The sequence below is a fragment of the Bidens hawaiensis genome, unplaced genomic scaffold (genome assembly GCF_021521415.1).
Source record: "Bidens hawaiensis isolate Kalapana, Puna unplaced genomic scaffold, B.hawaiensis_p1.1 tig00017153_1, whole genome shotgun sequence".
Classification (NCBI taxonomy): Eukaryota; Viridiplantae; Streptophyta; class Magnoliopsida; order Asterales; family Asteraceae; genus Bidens; species Bidens hawaiensis.
The window spans coordinates 9,671-15,717 of record NW_027492592.1 but is presented as its reverse complement, the minus strand read 5'-3'; the positions used below and the strand labels follow the sequence as shown (position 1 = coordinate 15,717).

The 6,047-nt window shown below is 38.8% G+C and overlaps 2 pseudogenes; one reads left to right on the top strand and one right to left on the bottom strand.

Annotated features, from left to right (window-relative positions):
- Nucleotides 1-1,622, top strand: LOC143553129 (pentatricopeptide repeat-containing protein At5g08305 pseudogene; annotated as a pseudogene).
- Nucleotides 1,623-1,671: 49 nt separating this feature from the next.
- Nucleotides 1,672-4,539, bottom strand: LOC143553128 (polyamine oxidase 2-like; annotated as a pseudogene).
- Between the last annotated feature and the right edge of the window lie 1,508 nt (nucleotides 4,540-6,047).

Genomic DNA, 6,047 nt, shown 5'->3' with positions numbered 1-6,047 from the left:
ATGTTGAATGCTGCTGCATTATTATGCAAAAATGGCAATCTAATCACCTTACTCGAAAACTGCAAATCACTCCATGAATTCAAGCAAATGCATTCAATCATTATTACATTTGGGATCCCTCTGATTCAACAAGATGCATTCACATCAAGATTCTTAACTTTTGCAGCCACTTATTCCAATAACATGGACTATGCATACGCCATTTTTCTCCAGCTTCCTAACCCAACTGTATTCAACTGGAACACCATCATTAGGGGCTACTCAAAAACCCGAAACCCGAACAAATCAATATCTGTTTTCATCGAAATGCTGCGAACTGGTGTGGCCCCAGATCATTTAACTTATCCGTTTTTAACCAAGGCCGCGTCGCATTTACAGGAAGTTCGGCTTGGTTATCGGTCCACGGGCGGGTTGTTAGAGTCGGGTTTGTGGCGGATAGGTTCGTTAAGAATTCGTCGATTCATTTTGTGGGTTCGTTTAAGGACGCAAACTATGCACGCCAACTGTTCGATGAAATGCCCAAGAAGAATTTGGTTTCGTGGAACTCGATGTTGGATTGTTATGTTAAGTGTAGGGAAGTGGTGTTGGCAAGGGAAGTTTTTGATTTAATGCCGGAGCGTGATGTGGTGTCGTGGAGCTCGATGATTGATGGGTATGCTAAGAGTGGTGAGTATAATGAGGCGCTAGATATCTTCGAAAAGATGCATGAATCGGGTGTCAATGCGAATGAGGTGACCATGGTGAGTGTGTTGGGTGCTTGTGCTCATTTAGGTGCACTTGATCAAGGGATCATGATGCATCGTTACATTACCGATAAGAGAATAACTTTAACTTTGGTTTTAAGAACTTCACTTGTGGATATGTATGCTAAATGTGGAGCGGTAGATAAGGCGCTAACCGTGTTTCGTGAAGCTTCCAGGAAGCAAACTGATGTTTTAATTTGGAATGAAATGATTGGTGGGCTTGCTACACACGGGTTCGTTCATGAATCACTTGACATGTTTACAGAAATGCAGAATGCTGGTATTACCCCTGATGAGATCACGTACGTATGCATACTAAGCGCTTGTGCTCATGGCGGTTTAGTAAGCGAAGCGTGGCACTATTTCAAGTGCCTTACTGATAACAATATGAAACCCAAGACTGAACATTATGCTTGCATGATGGATGCGTTAGCACGAGCAGGAAAACTCATGGAGGCGTACACATTTCTAACTCAAATGCCAATGGAACTGACAGCTTCCATGTTAGGTGCTCTTTTCAATGGCTGCATCAACCATAGAAATCTTGATCTTGCTGAGTTAGTGGGAAAGAAGCTTCTAGAACTAGAACCCGATCATGACGGGAGATATGTCGGTTTATCAAACGTTTATGCAGTGATTAAGAGATGGGATAAAGCCAGAACTTTGAGAGAAGCAATGGAGAAAAGAGGCGTGAAGAAGTCGCCTGGTTGGAGCTTCGTAGAGATTCTCGGGTCGACCCACAGGTTCATAGCTCATGATAAAACTCATCCTCAGTTTGAACAAATATACGACATGATGAATTTTATAGCCAAACAATTAACCGATGCAGATTTTGAAATGCCACAACATGATTACATGCTTAATATTGTAGATTTGTAATCGGATCCTTTTGGCAGTAGAAAAACATTAAGTTTATATTTTTTATATTAGCATTGAACTATACACTACTAGTTATTTACATACGAGAAATCAACAATGGCACCGAGGCGTGGGAATCTTCACCCATAACAGGCTGGAAAAGATCCAACTCGCCATACCGTTCAAGAACACGCATTCTGCATTCCTCTGCAGCCATTAATCCGGTCGAGTAGGCCCCGTGTACCGACCCCGGGTATCAGCACTTGTTGCTTCTCCTGCAAAAAACAAATTATCCACTGGGATCCTTAGCTTGTCATATAGCTCATGCGGTTTCCCGACTCTATCATAGCTATATGAACCTAGTGTATTTACATCAGTGCTCCAATGAGATACCAGAAACTGAATCTGCGTAAAACAAGACACCAAAAAAATTAAAACTTTAACGGTCTAGCCATTTGAAAGTCGGTTTTCTAATGTATGTTACCGGGTCGGAAGCATTAGGGAGAATTTTCTTAAGTTGCATAAAAGCAAAACTAGCTGCAGCCTCATCCGACATTTTCTCAATATCTCTTGCCAGCTGGCCTGCAGGCATGTAAACGAGCACTGGGTGACCCGTGGCTTTGTGAAGATTAAGGAAGTAACTGCATCCGTACGAGGTTTCAGCAACCACTCCTAAAAACTCTACATTTGGCCAAAACACTTTGTCAAAATGCAAAGCTATCTTGTTCTCGATTCCAATTCCAAGGTCGGCTATGGCTTCTTCCTTCCATTCGGGTAGTCTCGGCTCGAAACTGATTGTGTTTGACTTCAAAACACCTAGCGGGACCGCCACTATGGCTGCATCCGCAAAGAATGTTCTACCGTTTTCAACCGTGACCTTCACACCATTAGTCCGCCTCGTTATCTTCTCTACCCTTTAAAAACAATTAACATATCGCATATAAGAAATGCACGCAAACACATATAATCAGATAGTCATAGAAACAGTTTTCTTTACCTGTGACCCAAGCAAATATGGAGGCCTTTGGCAAGCGTGTTTAAGACCGGTTGGTAACCCCGGACCATGAGTCCATGCCCGCCTGGAAGCAACACTTCCTGTACATCAGGTAGCATAAATAAGACGTAAGACGACACTTCTAACTACCTTAAAAAATGAAAATAAAAAACAAAAACAAACCTTGTCCCAACATTTAAGAGAGATGGTATCAGCATCAGCAGCAAACCAGCCTTCCATTCTACACAAGTACCACTGTAACACATTATGAGCAAGCCCCTCCAGCCTGTAAAAATAAAAACTTTTACATTTTGTCATGATTATTATCTCTTTACATAGGTCATCATGGTAGTTTAAATTAAGTTATTTAACCTTAGTTTTGGGTTTCTTTCAAACACAATTGACAATGCCCGGTGTATAGACGAATCTTCAGTAAACTCTTCTCTAACTTTATTCGTCTGCACAAAATTCACTCCACAAGTCAAACAAAAGATATTGCTTGTACTATATACCGTGCTTGTTTAATAAAAAAATTGCCTACAATACCTCTTCTAATATGATTTCAAATGTTTCCCCGACCCGTGAGACTAGTTCTTGAGGAACTTGATTCCCATCCTTGTCAAATAAGGCATAACTGAAGAAAGAATACATCTGTAACAATGAATTTTTAAAAACCTTAACTTTAGTTTTAGAAATGAGCTTACCTCTCCAAGTCATGGTCATACAACACTGAGTTGTCACCGCTTGTACGATATAAAGGTAATCCAAGTCTTCCGATGATGGGGGCCAAGGGATTCTTTTTGCAAACACCATGCAACCTGCAGCATCATAAGCATATAGTTACATATAGCAACAACGGCAAACATACCCGGTGTAATCTCAATCATACCAGAGTGTACCTGTCTATAAGTAGAGTCTGGGGATATACTTACAGACAGGTATATGGCGCAATCATGGCCCATTCTTCAAAGAACGAGTTGATTTAGGCAAAAATAAATTATACATGAGTTCATTTGAGTCATTTCAAATCAATCAACGGGTTAATTTGGTCTACTTAAATTAGTCAACGGGTCAATTTGGTTTACTTAAATTAGTCAACAGGTAAAAACGGGTAACTAATGTAAACTTGCTAACTTAAAAGGGTCCAAATGGGTTATTTCCACTCATGGCTATTGTTTGTCTCCACCACTACTTGTTGCCGACACGAAACCATCAACGCCACCGACACTCCACTGTCATTGGCACCGACACCGCCACTGTCTCCACCACCATGGCACCACCGCCTGCCACCTCCTTCTCCGCCAATAACCATCATAAGAAAATATAGCTTGTAAACCCTTTATTGGTACTTTTTTCTCTAAAAACAACTTATTTCAACCCAACTCCAGGAGCAAGCCAAATTGATGTTTTTTTTAAAAAAACGACCCATTTTTGACCCAAACCCGTTTTGCTTGCAACCCATATTGAACCAATACCCCTACAAACAAGTGTATGCAAATAAATCAAGGATCTATAACATGACCACTCACCACGATGCCCCTAAATCTACAGGAAAGCCAAACGAGTAATCGGTACACGTCCGGCCACCAATTCTCTCACGAGACTCGAGTAAAACAACCTGAATATCATGTAACTTGATCAGTAACACACTAACACTACTAGCATATCCCCTTTTACATATGATCAAGACAATTAATAACATACCTGAAATGAAGCATCATGGAGAGCACGAGCCGCAGCTATACCCGCAATCCCACCACCGATTACGATCACAGAAGGTGAGCCCAAATGCCTTGTTTTCATGTTTACAACAAGATGCTACATTTAAAAAAAAGTGTTAGCCCAGTTCATATGTGAAATATTATTAATACATACAAACCTTAAAATTTTTTCAAATGTTGGTTGATATATGAATGAATGAAGATGATGTGATGCAGATTTATAGATTTTTGTGACACTGGTGATGGATATGATATGTGGTTAATTTTTATAGGGAAGAAGAAGTGACATAGACACATGAATTGCGTGGCTTTATGTTGATTAATAATTCATTGTTTATTTATCTTCTTTCTGTTTGGTGTTAATAAGGTCGGTGGTAAGGAAAACAGCGTATCACAGGGCATGGTCAACGTAACGGTTTTGGTCAAACTTCAGAGTCCGTTCAAAAAATAATGATTTCGACTTAACAAAAGTAAACACTTAAATAGCTATTTGATCGTGTAGCGATCATCTTCTTTTCCTCATGCTATTTTGCCTTTTGGTTTACCAATTTGTTAATAGTTGGTATTTATCCCTCTTATTTACGTTTTCTTTGTCCGGAACTTGCTTAAGTTCATGAATCTAGGAATCTTGATTGAAGAAAAAAAAAGGTAATACACGACATCATTCTCATTGTATGTTGTTGTATTTGGAAGACAAGGAACGAGCTTATATTCGATAATATTTATATTTCTAAGATAGTTGAGGACATTAAATCCTTGGGTTACCTGTAGATTAAAAATAAATCATCTAGGGATAGCATTTTATGGAAGGATTTGTGTCATTTCTTATAGCAAATCTTATTTTGTTTGGTCGGTTTCCAGCACCTTGCTAGTTGTTTAATGAAAGTTGCCGATCAAAAACTGGGAAAAAAAAAGGAAAGAAAAAACGAAGGAAGAAGTTATTTGATCCTGTAAAAAGTTATGTAGCCTTTGGAATAAACATTAAAACGAAAGTCATGAACTTGGTCCATTAACACTAAGCTGGGGTGGATAAGACTTTGGCAACTAGTTCGGATCTTATTTCCAACATAAAATTCTTGTTGTCAATGAGCTCTCAGGTATAGGCAATTCAGGGGTTTTACGAGCTGTCGGTTTTCTCTTGGAATGGATTGGTGCCATCCTTGAACGTCACACTAATGAATGTAATGATGAACGATTGAAATCTCGTTTGAGATGTGGACAATTTGTAATCATAGAAGAACGACACATAAAGAAAAGAAAAAATAAAGCAGGGAAGGAAAATTCTATTACCTCATAATGCAAAATTACATACAAGAAATAAGCAAACCATATATATATATACCCATACATACACGCTGTGTATGTTATACGGCGTGTATGTTGCATGCCGTACAACATATACGGTGTGTATGTCTCTAATATACTTATACGCTTACACCCCCTTAAGTACTTACAGCCGTATAACATACACGACGTGCATGTCTCTAATATACTTATACGCTTACACCCTGTAACATTTCGGAATTTTCTAAACCCGTATTCGTTTGCGTTTAACCCAACCCGGAATATTTTGGGATCTTTATTATAAATTAAAAATCAAATGTTTATAAGTAATTAAGTTTATAATGTTCACTTTAGGCCCTTTATCCTTTACACATTGTTTATTTTCTATTTATTTCTTAAAATGTTCAAATATTGACCAAATAACAAACTACAAGGACTAAATATGTA